Source organism: Ixodes scapularis, unplaced genomic scaffold, assembly GCF_016920785.2.
Source record: "Ixodes scapularis isolate PalLabHiFi unplaced genomic scaffold, ASM1692078v2 PGA_scaffold2__306_contigs__length_199485367, whole genome shotgun sequence".
Classification (NCBI taxonomy): domain Eukaryota; kingdom Metazoa; phylum Arthropoda; class Arachnida; order Ixodida; family Ixodidae; genus Ixodes; species Ixodes scapularis.
The window spans coordinates 132,457,720-132,477,267 of NW_024609857.1; the positions used below are offsets into that span (position 1 = coordinate 132,457,720).

General features: G+C 45.4%; 1 protein-coding gene across 1 annotated transcript in view; it reads right to left on the reverse strand.

Annotated features, from left to right (window-relative positions):
* The window catches only part of LOC120840739, a 143,039-nt gene that overhangs the window by 19,507 nt on the left and 103,984 nt on the right, over positions 1-19,548 (reverse strand). The window lies entirely within an intron of this gene.

A 19,548-nucleotide genomic window follows, 5' to 3' on the forward strand; every position in this document is an offset into this window, starting at 1 on the left:
CGAATCGTCTGCCGTGGCAAGAAAAACTGTGCTTCCTAAGGCAAGACGAGGAGAAGGTGCCAAAAGGCCTGCTAGGAACGTAGCAAGGAGAGACATGTCATCAGCACAGTTTGATTTTCCCGACAGCTTGAATAGGTTGCTAATCAAAAGGTGCCTGAACGCAGCCTGAAATTGACGGAAAGTGGAGTTCGTGTTTGCACCTGATTTTGAATGTACAACAGCAAAAGTGTTTTCAAGGGTGTCCTGGTTCAGATAGCGGTTTAAAAGGTGGGAAAAACCGCAATTAACCGCGAGGTGATTGCTGAGCAGCAGTAGAGACCTAACTGTTAAGCAGAAGCCACGAATGCAGTGTGGCTGCCTTCCACATCCGAGTACTTGCAGGCTCTTAGAAACCAGAATGCACTCTTTCAGAAACTCCTCATGGATAGAGCCGTTACAGATTGCAGAGGCATATGGCGTCTTTGCAGATTTCTGCGAGCTATTTAGGCTGTCAAAGAGACGGTCGATTCTTTCAACGAATCTTGCTGTGTGAACAGCTCTGGCTGGCAATTGCTAAGAAGTAACAAGGGCGTACATTGCAGCTGCGCAGTGATTGCTAAACACTTGAGCTGCTAGTTTCACCGACATCTTTGACGAGAAGGTCAAATTAAAATGCTTCTCCTTCAGCTTTAGCATAGAACCGATTTCAAGTTTACTGTCCTTTTCATAAGCTTCCTTGATGTAGGAACTTTTCACTATGTAATCACCAACTTTTTAGTCGTATTTAAATAACATGTTTCTTAGTCACTTCAAAAGGTGCGGAGCATTGAAAAGGAAAAAAAAAAGTGGCTTGCCATTGATCTCTACGTAAGGCTTTTCGGCGGTTACGATGCTTGAAAAAGAGACACGTTCTGGCACCGTTCATCGCATACAACAGCTACCGGCTTCAGGCCAGCGTCCACAAGGGCGCTGTAGCACTGGAAAAATAGATCTTTTAGTACATCTCAAGGTGTGCCTTTGTGAGCAAAAAATAGCCAAGCGGCTGCTTCCACGGTGTTCCGACTCCTTTCGCCATGAACATGAGAGCCTTATTTGCCAGTTTTTTGCCTTGCTGTCCACTATGTTCTTTAAGTCTTTCAAACCTGTCAGACGAGGGGTTGTATGAAAGCTCGTTTTTGATGTGCATTTCATCAAAGACTATGCTGCAGGCCCAATCGGCTCGAGGAAAAGCAGCTGCCCGCCTCTTTATCAGCTCGGAAATGCCAGGGTAAAATCCAATCTTTAGTGGCACACGCTGAAGCCATAGCTGCAGTGACCTTACTGATGGCAGCCTGAGCAGTCGCCTGCAACACTTATAGCCTTTGGGGCTATGAAAGTAGAGGCCTAAAGCCAAGGCTTTGTTGTGGCTGCACCATCTCTGGCCAAACCGGCTCACATTGCTCATTCTAAGCTGGGCTTCAACGAGTGCGGCGACACGAGGAGACACATGAACGCGGACACTCTCAACGACTTCGGCAACAGTCCTCATCTGACGTTGTCGTTGCAGCCTTCTTTGCAGCCTCTTGTTACGCTCTTGAAGCTGTCGCACCTTGGCTCTCAGGCGTTCACCTTCTTGTTGCCGATGCTGCAGCTTTTGCAGGGTGCTGCAATTCGGCAAATGACCCAGATTAGGTCCCCAAGAAAAACTTGCATTCGCCATCAATTTATTAAATGTGTAATCTATTCACGCTCAAGAACATTCCTCAATGATCTGAAGTGTCTTTAAACAAGAACTGTAAGTTTGACAAACTACACATGCAATTCAAGTTTAGGAAAGCAACAGTACATCTTTATGTTCGACTAGGCGCTTCATGTTGGCCAGAGACCTGATAGTCCAAAAAGACAAGGGCGCACACAGAAACATGCAAGTCAGAATAGGCATCCAAACTGTGAAATGCATTTTCTTAAAGCTTGACCATACCTTACTTATGCCCATGGCATTGTAACAGTGAAGCGCTCGCACAACAACAGGCAACTAAAGTTTGGCAGATAGGACAAGGGACCATGACAGGCTTAGCATCCCACACCTATGACCACGGCAGCTTTTCGATAACTTTAAAAAACACTGTCTTACGTGAGGTTTTGCGGGAAGACTTGTGATTCAGTGAAACCGGTTCAGTTGTTTTAATTTGACGGTGTTAACACCTGCGTGTGGAACTTTTCTTTGTCTTTTTTTGTGCTTGACAATGACAATACCGTGAAACAAAAATGTGGTGAACTTTGAACAAACTTCGATTTGTAGCTGCCAGCTAGTCGGTCTGGTGTTATGTGGCCCCTTGCGTCATCTGCGCTCAAGATAAAGTTTAGTATCCCCTGGTGTTTTTCGAGCCTTGGCTTTTTTATTTTTGCGGCCTGATCTTTTATAACTTCACACAAAAAAACTGCAAAAGAAAAAAGTTTGCATCATAGGAAGCACTCACATTTGTGAGAAGGCCCAGCAGCACAGCCAGAGAGAGAGTCTCTAGGCGACGGTGTAGAAACCAAAATCTCCATGTCAACCACGTCCCCGCTGGACTCTTAAGCAGGAGCAGCATCTTGACGTAGAGCGCAGCTGTGATCAAGCGCAAAAAAAAAAAAAAGTAAGAAAGAAAGAAAGAAAAGCTTTTGTAAAAACTGCAAGTAAGAAAGCAAGTTCAACAGAGTGGAAAGTTGGACGAGTTGGTCGTTCATTTAAGCTGGCAGAAACAGTGCCTCTCTGTGTACTTTTACTGCGCCTGTCTGTATACTCCTTGTTTCCTGTTTTACGTCAAGTTGCGCCGTTTCTACCACTTGAGAAAGCAAGCTCACAAAGAAAGGGGAATAAAAAGATAGAACAAGCAATATTCGGCCACCACTTATTATTGGCCCCTAGTCGACTGTTCTCTAGTAAGGTGCACGAGTATGTGTGGTCCAATGAAACCACAGAAATCCGCTCTGCAAATTTAATGTGAACTTAGCAAAGGAGAAGAGGAAGTCCTCCCTTATTCCCCTATTCGAATTTATAAAAATTATATTCACCTTCCTTTATGACAGGTTCAATTCAGAAGACTGGTCAACAGGGTGACTACAGGAACTCCACCAGTCTGAGTGGCCGGAGTATGTGCAGCTCGATGAGGCTGGCGAAATCCTCTTTGCAAATTTAGCGTGAAGTTGGCCATAGAATAGTAGTTGAGTTCCTTCCTATGTGTCTATTCTAACACACGACAAAGAAAATCACCTTGTTCCCACGAAAGTTTCATTTCGGAAGACTGGTCTTCAGGGTGACTACAGAAGCTCCGTGAGTCTGAACTGCGGAAGCATGTGTAGCTCAATGAGGGTGTCACACTCACCTCTGCAAATTTAACACAAAATTTAAATCGCCTTCTTTCATGGGCAGCTTTATTATGGAAGACTGGGTGTCGGCAAGGCAAAATATGCTCTGTGACGTTGATTATGTCACCTCAAGTAAAACATGTCATTATAAACGGGGCTGAAATGAACTTCTAGCAGTACCTCTGTCCTTGTTCAACCAGCTTTTCCCAGCTAATCTCACCTAGTTCTTTTGCAAAATGCTCAAGTCATGAAGACCATGAGTTAATGCAGTGGTGCTGGCAGTTGCTGCCACTTTATGTTAGCTTCAGTGAAAAAGCTCACCATGCAAAACTGCTGAACCTGGAGAACTTTTGCTGGAAATGTCGCCATGTGTCGTCCCTGCAAATAATATAAAAATGTTATGAGCCCACAAAAGCAATATTTCAACCCCATGTGGTAACCATTTTTCTAAGAGCGGGTTAACCATGCTTAGTCACAAAGTGCACGGAATGTTTATTGGTCTGTTTACTTTTTGTGGGAAGTACACTTAGCAACGCATTGTGACGGAGGTGTCCAGGGCGCATGAGAGCTGACTCCTCGAAATGTAAGGAGAAAACTAACCTGTCTCGTAGCTGCCATGGAGTCTTCCCCTGTAGACTTCAGTTGTTGCAGAACCGAACCCAGGCTTCGCGCCTGCAGATAAGGCATGGTGCTATGAGGGTGCCATGAATACTTACGAAAAGAAAATGTAGCCAAAATGTCCACAAACCAAAGCAAATCAGTGCAAGGACCTTAACAAATGCATGACATCACTGCTCTGTGTACATCATGAAGAGTAAAAACACGAGTCTTACGCACAGCTGCGCTATTATATATCTGTGTTGTACCACTGATAACCACGCCGATGATCACGACACTAGGCTCCTCAGAGCCAGGCCGGTACAGGTAAATTTTAATATCGTGGGCACTTTTATAATAACGGTACACAACGCTGCGAAGTCAGTGATTTCGAACTTAAAACATTCCTAGTATAACATATTACGCCTTCTTGTGCACGTCCAGACAACCCTAATAGTTTTAGGTAAAACTAACAAGAGTTAAGAGGAGACCGAACAAGGGGCATACATCACACAGCAGGCATGTCACTGACAGTAGCGAAGTCTCACCTTCGAGCGTCGAGGGGAAACCGGTGCAGCGAGATGCCAGCCGTGCGGGTGTTGCTTTCACACATTTCCACGGAGCACCGTTTCTTCGCGTATCGCGCTGTGCTCATCATCGCAAAAGACGTTGAGCCCCTTGGGCGCAGTAGCGTCCAAGATCCAAGCGCACGACAGCCGAGTTCCCGCGCAGGTAACTGGGCTAATCACGCCCGAGCAAACAACAAAACTCCCGAAACGGTGTTAACTGCCGCTAAAACAATTAAAAGCGAAGAGCACGTGGAGGCCCAAACACAAGCAAGCAGACGGACGTCAGCAGACTGCCTTTCCGCGCGCCACGAGGTCTACAAAAAAACTGCAAATATCGCTATTGCTAGTCGGCCTTTTTGCTAGTGGCGTACAGAGGACGCTAATAAGAAGTATGCATAATATTAGCAAAAACAAAAACAGTTTTGAATTTTGTTGCACGTTAAATATGATTGATATTATCTAATAATTTAATTTAGCTTGTTTAAAAATACCAATGATTATACTTCTAGTCACAAACTAATTAATTTTAATAATGTTTGTCCCCACCTCTCCTAGTCGCGCTTCAATCGCATCCTTCACGTGACCCTCCAGGTCGATGTCGCTGGCGATTTGTTTTGAACCGCTTTTTGGCCGAAGCTTCGCTACCCATGTACATATACCTTGCGGTTACGCCGAGGGCGACGCCGCGAAACGCGAAAACGGGTGCTAAGAGCTGCGCAAAAAAAACTAAATGCATCAGGTGAAATAAGGTGAAAATTAGAGATAAGAAAAAGAGAAGAGAATCTAAGATACCGTTCTCAGATCCTTCCTTTTGTCCGTTCTCAAATGTTTTGATTTCAAGAAATGTTTATATCTTTATTCATACCCAGAGAACCCCTCCCAGTTTCAGCATGAATGCAAAAAATCAATGCAGACTAGACCTTGTAAACTATAATGAACATCAAAATGAATGTTCGCCACATAGTCATGTATGAGTCAGTGGCTCAGATCTCTAAATACAATTGTATTGAGGAACATTCTTGAATAAAACTTCTGGGCTTTGAATTCGACAGTTTGTACTTCCATAAGGAACACTGTATGGCAATGATTTTTTTTGTGACACATAAGAAACAGCAGTGACATCCTTGCATACCTAACAAGAATTTGTATTTTTTTTAGCATGGCATGTGCTATTTTAATGGTTATACAGCCTCCTTTAACAAAATTTCCTTTGTAGAGCTTTTTATTGGTTCTTATTTAACTCGCACGACAGATTCGGGACCTTGAATTCTCACTCGGCATCAACAGTTTTACATATTAATGTAAGTGAAAGACAAGATTAATGGTCTTGAGTATGGCTCAACAAGCACAGATGTTGAGAAAAGTACTGAAGAAAACTCAAATGTCAAAATAAAAATAAGCTGGAATGTGGATACAATTAAGGACATGGTTATGAATACAGTAGCACATTCAATATGAAGAATACGTGTTAGACGCACACTCAAAGAAACCTGTTGCATCTATATTCATACAAATTACTTCGCAGAACCCAGCGCTGCAGTCTCGGGTGCGAGTTCGCTGAATGAGTCCACTGAAAATGAGTGCAGACGGAAAAAGCAGTTTGATCTGCGACAATGAGCATTACATAGGCAAGTGACATGTCATTGTTACTGTTACAGTGCCGAATGTTTCAAACTGCCAGTCGCATCATTCTGCGAGTTCCATCCGTATATTACAGGGTTTGGCTCTCTCGAATTCTTCGCGAGAAAAACTATGAACTGGAAATGTCTAGCGTAGTTCTAGAAAAACTACTTCCAGAACCCTAACTCAGCATCGTAAAGAATATAAAAAGTTTCTAGAGATAAGGTTAGTGCAGGAGTTGAATAAACTAAATAGTTAGTTTTGTGAAACCATCTTGCCGTAGTAAACATATAAAGTTCCCCTAGGTAGAGCTAGTCATTACGGATGATTGTGCCCATTGCATACCATAAAAATTTAATTTGCGACCTACAATATTTACAGACTCAACCAACTCTGAGTAAGTGGAACACTTGGCACTAAAGATTGGTCTCACCATGACTGTCTGCAAACATCCACATAATAATTTCCATAAACCTATGCATTTCAAGAAAATATTTGGAGCGAGCTGTTTAAACTGCCATAACACTTTTTAACACTAATAGAAAGCCTGTAGTGGGCCACAACTTAAGCAGTTTTTTACTTCATTATGAAGGGCAATAACAAATATGTGAAGCTTAAAACTAGGCCTGCACTGAATTGCTTTCTTAAGCTGAACGTGATATGTTCGGTTCAAGATATTATCTTTGCCGAGCTGACAATGTGCAAGTTCCCATTTTTTTTATACTTCACATCTCCCGACTGCTGGGTGGGGTAGGTACATAAGATTAATGACACCAACGTAACACAATGATTATTTTAAGAATTTGTTTGGGTATGGCACTAGCGAAGCCATCTGCGGGAAGTTATTTCTGTGACTCCGTCGAACCTACATCGTGGGCTTTAAGTTCACATGTGAATCATGTCTGCAGACGCCTTTTTGTAATTGAAACTCCATCCAACCTGAGATTTGAATGTTTTTTGCATTTTAGGCTTAGTAGTGCTTTTGCTGTTTTACTTAAGAATAGGTAAGAATGCTTATTTCGAGTAGCATACCTAACACTTGGTGGCATGAGGACTCCCTTGTCGTGATGCTAATCGAAAGTCACAGGCAGGGAGACACTGTGATGCTCTTGTTGCTTGGATTACCTCCCCCATGGTCCTGGCCGGACCACAGAAGAAGATTGAGTCCAAGCTTGTGGCCACTGGGATCTCCAGATCTTGAGGCAACCAAGTAGCTGGAAATAAAAACAAATCACAATCAAGTACTTGGCAGAGCTACATTAGAATGGCTGGCATATTCTTTCATGATCAGCACATAGATCCTTTTGTTTTTATACTTTGTACTTGTACCTATTAAAAAACTGCTCCTTCACAGCCACAGTCATAGACACACCCCAGGACAAGGCCACACAGGCCTTGAAATGATGGGTACCGAATTAAGGCGAATGATCAAATGCATTCATTTAACCCTCTTTCACCCCAACCTGGGAGATTTCTGTCAAATATTCACATTTAACTCTAAAGACTATAAAAAAACCTACTACTGCAATGCAGAGCTGTATAGTGGGAGAGTTTAACCAGTGGGTGTGGTGACAAAGGTGCCGGAGAGGAGGAAAGGGAGGAGAGCGCCGAAGGAAAGAGAGAGAAGGCAGCAAAAAGGCGCTAGCGAGAAAATAGCGAGAAGGCGCTATTTTGACGCAACGCTGTTGGCGCGGAGCACTGCTGAGGCTATGTGTCCTCTGCTACTGGCTTAATTCGTTTTTGCCTTTATAAAAGTTTGCGTTTAAACATGGAGAAAACTTCTTTCTTTAGGTTTTTAAGCCACCGAGGAATAACACTATATTATTTTATTGCCAGAGCCTGCCAAATAAAAGCAAAGGGCAGGTGTCTGGATAGAGAGAGTTTAGTTGGCGCACCAAGAGGCTAACCAATAAAAATAAGTACCACTCTGCGCAAAATGCCTCAAAAGCGTGCATTTCTACTTGACACTAACAGCGGCACACACTATCTATTTTACTGACTAAAGGGTACTAGATCGTTATTTTCAGCTAACTAGTCAAAATAGATATTCTTGCCGACTTGCTTTTTAGGAAAATTTTTAAATTTACAAGAACTATTAAGACAACGGCTAAAAAAAAAGCAATGGCAAAACCAACAATCGAATTCGCCTGCTCTCCAGTAGCACGACATCTATAGAAGGCAGACCTGCAGAATGAACAAGCAGTCTAAAGAAGAGTATGTCCCATGTATAATTTGTTTCCATGCTGCAAAGCAAGTGCTGGAAAGGGGTTTCACGACATTAACAAAATTTCTTGCAATCAGTTGAGAACAAGTTAGAGCAGTGAACTTGTCCTTGCCGTTGGCATAACGTTTTAGTGTTGCCCATGGAAACTCAAATAAATTTGTGAATAAAAACAAAAAAGACTAACCTTCATAAAAAAAAATCTAACTTTCACAAAGAAAAGTTATCTGGAACAAAATATGCGGGATACAGTTGTACAGCATCCATTTTTGTGCTGAACCAATTTTGAGGCAAATCTGCGACAATGAAAAGAAAACGCCTGAGTACATTAGGGAAAGACAGAAAGGATGCATACCTACAACAAAAAAATTTAGGACGACCACGGGCAGGAACCTCTGGTAAGGCTCTCGGAGTGACTCCCTGCAATGGGCCTGCCCAGACCAGAGAACAAGATCGGTCAGAGCTTGCAGCCATAAGGTGCTTCATACCATGAAGTTCCAGAAGTAGCTGCAATTGGAAGCAAAGTGCATTTCATTTCTCTGCAGAATGGAGGGTTTAATAGCTAGTATGCATTCATAAGGTGATACAGTCACGAATGCAGATTTTTCAATGCAGCACTATATCACCAAATTGTTAACCGTGCAACACTAAAAACCGGGAGCATTATTCCAAACTATCTCAGATTAAAGTTAACCACGGCAGAAGCTGCAAGCCATGTGACCTTCTAGTTGGATGCCATGGTACGTCGAGCTTATAATCATGTCTCACAGTTTTTGCTGCAATGGCTTGTAGTGTCAAAAGTGGTCCAGCTTAAAGAGATGCAAAGTATAGACGTTTGTGAGTGGGGCCTTGACCTAGTCTTGAGCTACATTGCGAGGAAGGACGTTTCAACCGGGATGTTTGCTGTCTGCATCCACACGACCAGCTTGTGCACAGCGATTGCTTGAGCCGAGTACATGTCCTCGACAGTGCCATTATTTGACAAGCAGTTTTATGAATGTTAAACATGACTGACTTGCAGAGAGACTGTATCTCAACGACTAATGACTTGGGATACCTAACTGAATACTGATATATTAACAGAATGCAAAACAAATTACCTGGCAGGCATTAAATTTATCAACAGGGTGGGTCGACTCCGCATTAAGTTGGAGTCGATGCGTCAGACACATAGCCAGGATTTTGTTTCAGGGGGGGCCCCCTCATAACAAAACGCTGTATGAGGGGGAGGGGGGAGAGGAGGACCCATGCAAAATGGAAGATATCGGGGGGGGGGGCCGGGCCTCATAAGCCTCCCCCTGGCTACGTGCCTGCGATGCGTAATAGGACAATAAAAACAAAGATATGCCTTACAATCCCTTTTGCACCCCCAAAATGATGTGTTCTTGAAGGTAAGATACACAATGTTCTTGATTCAGAAAGTGCATCAGCTGTACAAATGCATATGCAGTAAGGGCACTCGCCAAGCCTATTCTCCTCAGCTCTGTGCAGGTTAAGCTAAGTTAGAGTATAGAGGTACACGCTCACTGACAGCATGAGAAAGGCAGGGAGAAGTCTCCATTGTTCCACCACCAGCCCGTCCGCTACCTTCGATGACGTTTCAGCACCTCATGAGCCTGGAGCAAGCACATCTGTCCAAAGTGGGGTGAAAAGCACAAGCACGTGACGCCCAGCCATTCTTTTTTTGTCATCGGCTATTCTACATATTTTAGTATGACATATTTTTAAGTGAGAAAAAGTATTGCAAATATGCAGTCACTTTGAGCATAATACAGAAGTCTGATAAAGATAACAGTTGCCATTCACCATTTTCCAAATAAGTGCTCCCACCTATCGGAACATCTACACATGTGGTGCGTGAGTGGGTTCAGGACTGACACGCTAGAAAATGAAGCACTCACAAGGCTTGTCTGGCCCTTCCAACCATGCGGGTACATTCATCGCAAATTCCAGATTTTTAGACAAAATGATTTAGAATAAGCAAATCTTGTCTACGCCCGAGGTAGAACATTGAATTGTGATTCCCCCATATTGTGCCAACCATCCTTCAACCTGCAGTACCACCTGCATATGAACTATGTTGTGCTGCGGCACGCGTCCATGCTGCCTGCTTGAGAAGAAAACCACTGCTCGTGTTGAAGACGACATCCCACAATGTACAGGCAACAATCTTTAACGAACTAAAACAAAATTGATATCATTCAATAGACACAGATAGGTTTACAAAGTGTCGACACCATGATTGTTGTTGTTGGTTTTACTCCTGCATACAAACATAAGTGACTTCCTCTTTCCTCCGATGTACAGTAAAACCCCCTTATCTTTGTGGCCCCTATTTCTTCTCGAATCGGTCACAGAGGACATAATCGCAGCCACTGAATTCTGCAAAATTAAAGGCCGCGAAAATTAAAGGTTCGCCAACATTAAAGAGTTTACTGTTCTTCCGTGTGTCACATGATGTTAACATTTCAAGGAGGCTGAAGGTATTGGTTTAAGAGAAAATTGAGCTATGAAAAAAAAAATGCCCTTCTCCAGGTTAGGCACGCGATGTTCTTTTGCACTACCTATAAGGCGGCAAGTTTGTTTTGGCAGAGCTTTTGGTTAAACGGAGTCACAAAAGTAGCTATACTTCGAGTCAACTATTTTGTGCTGCATTATAAAGCTAGAGTAAATTCCACTGTGCTTCTGCACAGCACTGTTCGTTGCGAGAGCATATGTGGTTTAGTGTTGCATCCCATTTGCATGATCTAGAGAAACTAGCGCTGACAGAGTTGGAGCACTCAAAAAAAGAAACGGCCGACTGTGGAAACGAGAGATGCACACATGCGAACTGTGCATTTCTTAAAAGTGGATTCGAGCAAAGGTAAAGACAATATGAATACTTACAGCGGCCATACTTGCCTTTCCGAAGCATGACCACTTTTCCCGCGGTTGCACCATCCAGTAAGCACCAGCAACGTGGCCATGAGACGCCGGCGACTCATGAATTGAATGACCACCCGCCTGAGGTCTTGGAAGGAGATCCGGAACACTGCTTTAGGCCAGATGTTGTATCTGGAGGGGGCAGGGACTAAAAGTAAAAATTAACAAATTTATCTGAAGCGCTACATTCCTATAGCATAAACTCTAGGATAGTAGTATTTTTTTGAGGTCAGTGATGCATTTTAATTAAACACAAATAGTAGGTTTATATGATGAACCAGCAGCCCCTATTTTCCTTAAGTGTAACGGAGTGTCTAACGTTACGTCCGACGGAACCCGAAATAAAAATTAAAGTTACGCCCAACGTAACTGTCAAGCATTCGAGTTGCGTCCGACGTAACCCAAAATAAAAATTAAAGTTACCGTATTTACTCGAAAATAGGTCGAACCCTATTTATTAAACCCACCAAGAACAAAAAAAAAATTCAAATATAGGTCGACCTTTTTTTATTTTTAAGAACAGGGGAAATTTTGGGCAAAAGAAAGGAACAAACCTTTATTTACATCTCTCAGCTAAATCACGGGGCGATGCCAAAAACTTCATCACCGTCAGAACTTCTGGACATGTTATCATCGTCCGAAGCTTCGTCAGCTGGGTAGACATCCTCGCAAATTCGCAGCAATACTTCACTGACACCGTTGTAAAATGACGACAAGAAACGAAAAAAGGTGCGAAGCGACGGAAGACAAACTATAAAGACGCAAGCAAAGCCGCCGTGTCGCCATGAGCAACACGCGAGCCGAGCCGCCTCAAGCAACTAACAAAAATAACATCTTTTTTTTCTTTTTTGTGCGCGTTTGCGAGGATGGAGGGTAAAGTGCATGGCGCATCGCGTTCCTCTCCTTCCCCGCTGCCCAGCAAGGGGAACGCTAGAGGCGCGATGTCGAAATCCGACGCCCGAGGGGCCCGCGCGATAGCCGCGTCGGTCACAGCGGGCGGCGAGCCATTTCGGCAACCAAAAGCTTTTTCAAACAAGAAGCGGCGCGGCTCTACGGCAACGCCGGCTCGGTGACTCGATAGCTTCATGCCTCCGGTAGGGTGGCAAAATTTGGTCGCGAATGTAGGTGTCGAAATTCTTTAATCACAATTTCCGAGAAAAAAAAAAAAAAGAAAGGTCGACTTATATTCGAATAAACACGGCAGTCAGCCGCGCGACGAGACACACATTATGAAAGCGATTGGTGCGAGCAACCACGGCGATGAGCGACGTTTTCTAGAAGCCCAAGAACCGAGCGGCGCAAGCAGCGAGAGTGAGAAATCTTCGACGCTCGGCGCCGGCTCTCGTAGCTTCTCGCCGTCGCTCGTCTCGTTGATCGCTATATTGCTAACATGCCGTTCAGAAAGGCGCTCTAAGTGCTTACCATTGCATTGGGACCAGCCTCGCATCCAAACGTAACCAGTCTTGACTTCTTTTTTTTTTTTTAGCCGACCAGGTAGAAGTTAGCATCGTACATTCACCGTTCTCAAGCATGGCTCCTCGTTCATTGCTCGATTTACATTTTCGGCAAATGACCGCAATGAAGCACAATTATTCTAGTTCAAAATTGCCACGAACACTTGGCACGCATGCTTATACTGTAGCGCACCTAACGTCATTTAAAAGTAGAACGAAAACGGGACGAGATTCGCTTACCGCTTCACGGATCCTAGGCCTTCGGATCCTAGGCCTAACGGCCGTACTTGGAAGTCGCCTGCGGTCCGGCGATCGGACGAGTCGAGCCGGCCTGACGCAGGCTGACCACGCATGGTTGAACTATGAGAGGCGCCGTCCAGTTGAGAGCCAGAGACGCAGTAGAAACGGACCGCAAAACATCTGTCCCGTAACCGTAAACGAGCCAACGACCCCCCACACCGCTCCATCTTCGCCATCTCCGCGACGACCGGAAGGGGAAGCCGCGAAGTTAAAAAAGCCGCGGCAGCGGAAGCCACTGGGCGGAAGCATTAAGTTTCGGTTTCGCTTTTCTCCAATGCAGGCTACGGTCGCTACGGTTTCGGGCTGGTGGGTTTGTCGGGTTTGTGGCTGGTTGCGACGACGCGAGAGGCCACGAAAAGACGCCAAGTTGGCCGAGTACGAGTCACGGCCCACGATACGAGCAACGGGCCGTTTGCCGCAGTCGACCGGCGATGCGGTATCCGCGGCTTGGTGCCACGATCGGTTTGTTGCCGTGCACGTTGACTCAAAGCTCGAAGTTATGCAGTTCCGTTCCGGCACCAGCCGCACCACGTTTTCCGGCGCATCGCACGTGGAGGCCTTTCGACGCATTCAGTGAACGTAAACATCGTGCCCGCTGTCTTCGGTGCTGTGGAAGAAGTTGGGAGACGGAAGGCGTTTAGGACTCCAGGACGGGCCGCCGGTTCACTCTGAACGAGAGGCGACGTGTGTGTGCACGCTTTGAGGAAGCCTCCGCGTTTCGCCGCGCTAGACCTCGCCGATCGCGACCGGACCAACCGGACCCCGAGTCCGAGAGGCTCTTGCGGAGCCAGGAACTGCACCGAGGTAGGAGCTGCTCGTTCTGCGCTACCATGCAGTGCTCTACAGTGCTCGGAGCTCTCGGTGTCATTCGTGCTTGCACCGAAGCCTTTGTGACCCCTTCGGACGCGCAAGTCGTACTTCGCAAAGGTTTGGACGGGGCCGCCCTCACCGAGCAGCTCCGCTATATTCCGCTTACTTATGATCGCAATTAAAACTTGCGTTCTCGGGAAAAAAATTGCGGGACCGTTCTCCGCGCCGCCGACGAGGTTGGCCGCCGCCATGTTCTCAGCTGTTCACTCGCTCCCGCAGCGAGCGCCTTCCGAGAATCCTCCCCGTTCCAAAATGCGATGCGATTTGCGCATGATGCCGTTTACATGACCGCATATTGAATGCGGCAACTGGATTCAATGCGACTAAGTCGCATTCGTGTAAACGTGGCTTATGTTCTTTTTCGACATGTATGGTGTATGTAACGATAGCGGTGGTGAACGATGGACGTTTTTGTTGGAAGATGGCGGTCGTCTTTCTGCATGTATGATTTGGTTATACTGGTGGTCCTGTTGTATAAGCGTTTTGTTGGAAAGACGGCAGTCGCCTACGCCATCGGACGCAAAATCATACCAGCCACACCGAATCATATCGGCAAGCAAAGTGGCTGCCAGTATAGACAGACCCGGAGCCATAGCGGTGCCGGTATCTCCAGTTATGCAGAACGCCAAACCAAACTAGCTGCATTAATAACACAAAGAAATTATGGTGGTGTCAGAGCAGAACTGTACAAGCAGCAGGTTTGTTTCTTGTACGTTTTTCCAATACGGACTCAGCGGGAGCGGTGGCCAGGCCACCGCATTCTTGAATTCCCGGCCTAGTCGAACCGGGACGAACTCAACGGTCAGCCAGCTCCTCGGACCGCTTTTCTTCTTCTCCCTTTTTTCGTTATTTTTCGCTCGTGCCTTTACTCCGGCCGTCGACGGTATATCTCGTGGCACGCGGGGCCACGTCATGGCGAAAACATCCGTAGCCCGATGTCGGTTCTCAACCGCGCACATCACAGGTGCAATGCGTAGAATAAGAAAAAAATCACAAAGAAGAAGAGTACTGCCCGTTGAATTAAAGATAATGAAAGTCTTTAATTTATCGATGCCATCTGAACCCGAGCTTGCTCCTTTTGCTTAATTTTGTTTTTTCCTTCTTTGACGTGTCTTTTGTGCAGCTTGTATTGGAAGCGATAAAGGTTGGGGTGGAGTCACCGGTTGTCTTAGGGAACTCCGCTGACTTACGGGAAACGTCGTCTCGAGTGCTGCTCCTGGCAGGAAACGTCGGTGCCGCTTTCGGATTGCGCAGCCTTTACAGAGAGCAGAGATTTTTGTTTCGTCACTGTTAAAATGGCTGACTCGGAGTTCCTTGCCGGAAGCGGTACCGACAACTCCTCACATTGCCGTGGGGTTTGGGGCAGATGTGAACGGACGTCTTTGTCACGACTGCCACGAACGACTTCTAGAGGATGCAGAATGCCATAGCGTGGTTTCCAGCACAGCGTGGACAAAGCACAGAGTACGCAGCTGTCCCATGGCCTAAGGTAGAACATTGAACACAGAAAGGAATAAAACACGAGTAGCGGTAGTGATCCTGCAGTTTGCACCTGCTGCAGACTCATATGACGTCCGCGTAGACGCATGTTACTCGATGCTCCAGGATCCGAGCGAAGTTTGGAACAGGCTTTTCCGGTCACATTTTCATTCACACTATCTCGAGACCATAGCAAAATGTGGGTCTGGCAATGTCTGTTGGCAGTTCAATTTTCACAAGCTTGCCGTGAGGGGCTAGCGCCCGCACGAGGTATTCGTCTTGCACATATCCAGGGAGAGACATGCAGGCAATCCCCGTTACACGCGGAACCCAGGACTCGAGGGCAGTCTTCTGGCCGCAAATGGAAAGTTCACAATGAGCCTCCAGCTGAGTGATGGCAGTGGAAGTACGTACGACGCCCTGCAATACGTTACCTTCAAGGTGATGAACCATTATGCAAGCGGAAGACAGACGATGCCGGCAAGAGCGTCGATTACCTTCCTTGACAAGGCTTGGTTGGGCACCACGACGTGGAGCGTAAGTGCCTTCATAGGCTGTAAATTCAAAATCATGGAAGGGGTGGCATCGACGTTGCAGGGCGTGGCCATCGTGATTATTTCCTCGGATGAGCGTAGCAACTCAGCGGTGACCAGGCCATTACCTATTCAATCAACTGTACAGGCTATCCAACGAGCGTACCTGGCAACGGCCGCCACAGAAAGACAGTATCCGGCTCCATGGCGATCGCCGTTTCGGTACACTCAAATCTTCAAAACTTCGAAGGGTCGCTCTGAATCAGTCGCTCCAAGATCGCTATAGAGCAACATCGTACTGAAAGCTTTACTCTCCAATAAAAGTGTATTTGTCACAGTGCATGCAATCAACCTATCAAATCATCCTTATCTCCACAGGTTTCTTACTGATGTATTGTTTTTCTAGAGTATTTTACGATAGAAAACTTTCTTTTTCATGCCTCCGAGCACCGAAGCCGCATTTGGTGGCGGTACGATGTGCGCTTGTGTCACCTATGTCTGGATAACAAAATCTAAGCACACAAAAAAACTTCTCTATAATGCTATTCGCCACCAGCGAATGTAGATCGGCTCACTGAAAATAGAGAGGTCAAGGACAAACTGCTCATTCTATAAACCAGAATTCCTAACATATGGGAACCTTGGTTTTACTTTCTGAAAATCCAGTCACTTTATTATCGTCTGGTGAGTACGGCTGTGCATGTTTAAGATAATATATTTCACTTTGTGCTGTCCAGACATTTTTTCAGCGATTGTCACTCAGTCAAAATATATCGAGTCGCTCGAGTGTAGACACGTTCCCGGCGTCTGATATCTTACAAAATAGATCTACTGTGCACGCCCTGAACGCGTTCCACTGCCAATTATACCAACTTGGCAACGCGCAGCTCACTATTAAAAAGTCTCTACTCAAGTTTCTTTTTCAGATATGTTTTTCGCCACGCAGACACAGTGTGGTTCTCTAGTCCCCGCAGCATAAGGCTGGATGTTATGCTATGTTCAGACTGAGGACGAAACTTAAAGACGGCTCGAACTCCCCATAGAAAAGCGAAGAACTACCTTACTATCTACTTAAAATCCGTGTTGATGGCTGCCTTTTGGTTAAGGTTTGTACGACAGGGCAATCAGGATGCAAGGTGTTTAATTGACGTAGCCAGGGACACGCCACAAGAGGCCGTCAAAGACTCATGGCAAAACCCAAGGAGCTCAAATCGTTACACTTTGCACTCCTGCACCCCCCCGCCCTTCCTCCCAACCCAAAATTAATAAATAAATTACTTGGCTGGCTGCACTACCGCGGCCGTACTTTCAGTGGATCCTGGAAAAGTACCGCCAATCTACCCGTATGGTCGATATTGGTTCAAGGAATGATCAATTTATTTTTGACCTCTCGATCTTTTGTGAGCCAATCTTACCTCCAGGTGACAGGTTGCTTATCAACGCATTTGTTGAATACCAAGATTTTGTTATCTACACACCGGCAAAACAAGAGAACATCATCGCACCGCCACGAGTGTCAGTAAAGGGGCATTTGTCGAACGTCTGAAAAAGAAAATACCATCACAAAATAAATCAAGAAGGCACAGGGCACCAGGTTTATTAATGGCACTGTCACATTGAGAAAAAATTTGGACAACTTTCTTTGTCAACACAAAGGTAACATGTCTATTTCGACCCTACCACATTGAGGCGATAGCAGCTCTGAAGAAACAAGTGTTTGTCGTCCGGTAAACGTGTTCTCTGGCAATCGGAGAATACTCTGTCTCACCGCGCTAACGTGATGCCTAGAGCCACTAAATGCTTTTTGCTTAGAGTATTGTAACTCCGTCCCCCGATCTGCTAATGGGCGCCTCCATCTTGGTGCTTAATGCAGAGCAGACACAACTGCCGATCGTCACAATTAAAAAATACGACTTCCTCAACTTTAGGCACGGTGTTAGGAAGCTCGGGGGTATTGTATTGCTCTGTCGCGAACTTTTTTTACATTTCTGAAAGACGAAAAGCGTTTCCTGTGAGTTCAGATAACGCTTCAGATAACTAGCAACCATGATTTGAAGCCACAAGACGGCTGAATTTCTTCACCTTAAAGCGCAACTAACTTAGTGGTTCTTGTGCTGACAACACGAAAAGCATTTCTTTCTTTTTTTTTACCTTTCTTTGCGTGAGGAGTCGTCGCTCGAAATATGTCTCTACAAAGTGTTAGCGCTATCAAAAAGCGAAACATCAGTACGGGCGATCTCACAAATCAGGCTGGCTGTAGCGATCGAAATTAAAAGGATTTTTGCATTCCTTATTTTATTAAAATTATCTTCATTCGCTGACGAAGCAGCTAGTCCTAATCGAAAAAACAATATATTTGCTAGTTCTAACTCCAGAGCATGAAGCCGTCTTGAGATTCTTGAAATTCAAATTTCTCGTGTAAGAGACACTGTCGTAAACTGTGCCACAAATTGTTTTGTGTGCGAGGCGCTAAGCTACAATGATATGAAACTGTGACGGATGTTTCACCGGTACGACAATCGGTGTAATAAACACTTTCAATGCTGTCTACTTGTCTTTCCTGCGTGCTTTCTGATCGCTTTATTTTTTTAAAAAGCTCTTAAGTTTTTAAAAAACAATTTACGTGCCTCCAGCGACCGCTTCCATGGTCGAGCGTCAGCAATCACTAATGCCGGCTGTCGCTTTCATGGTCCGACCTTTGTATCGGTCAGTCTTGAGGGTGATGTTTAACATATGTTCAACAAATAAGCAGGCTTTCCATTTTTATTATTCTGGTAATATGTGGGCCGATCATTGTCGGGAATTCTAATGTGAACTCTTAGTCGCTGTGACATTTTTCACAATCGTTCTCCTCAATTTCGTACACATTCATTAAAGTATCTCAGCTGCACATCAGGCTGAAATCTCGTTAACTAGAATATTTAAATAGAAAATGCCAGCCTTTCTGTATTTTTAGAAAGAAACACATGACGGATTGGCATGGGCGTAAAAACCGGGGGGGGGGGGGGGCTAGGAAGGGGAGCGCTCGCACCCCCTGCTCTCAAAGTGGGGGGCAAAGCATGTATTTTGCCCCCCCCCCCCCCCCCCCCGAAACAGCCACCGCTGGGCAAAGCAAACACTGGAGGGCGGCGGCCAAGAATTACCAAGGGCACCGCCCCCGGCACTGGGGGGGGGGGGGGGGGGGGGTCTGGTTTGCTCTCTCCACTCAAAAATAAGTTGGTACGCTACTGCTGATTGAACGCTTCACAATTGAAGCAGTCTGGATTGTGTTGGCACAAAATTCTCCCATCCGACGGATCGGGCAGCACGCATAGTCCAACACAAGGTGCTGCAGTTTTTGCTGCTGACAGCTGTGACACTGAGGCGAAATTTTTACTGTTTATGTTAGGTTGACGTTCTCGCAATGTGAGAGGTCTATTGAGCAACAGAGCCAACGGACAAGTTGCCCGACTGTTGATGAACATGTGCTGATATCATCGATGTTTATCCTCAACTTTACATATGCTGAGAGCTTGAACAAAGTGTTCTAGTTTAATTTCGTCTTCAATCTGGGATAGCATACTCCATGTGTGCGGACTAAGCGCCAGTTTCAGACACAGAAACTGCAGTAATTGACTTTGTCGCGTGAGTAGTTACTTGACGTTTATTGCTTTTAAAAGGAGAATGTTATCCAA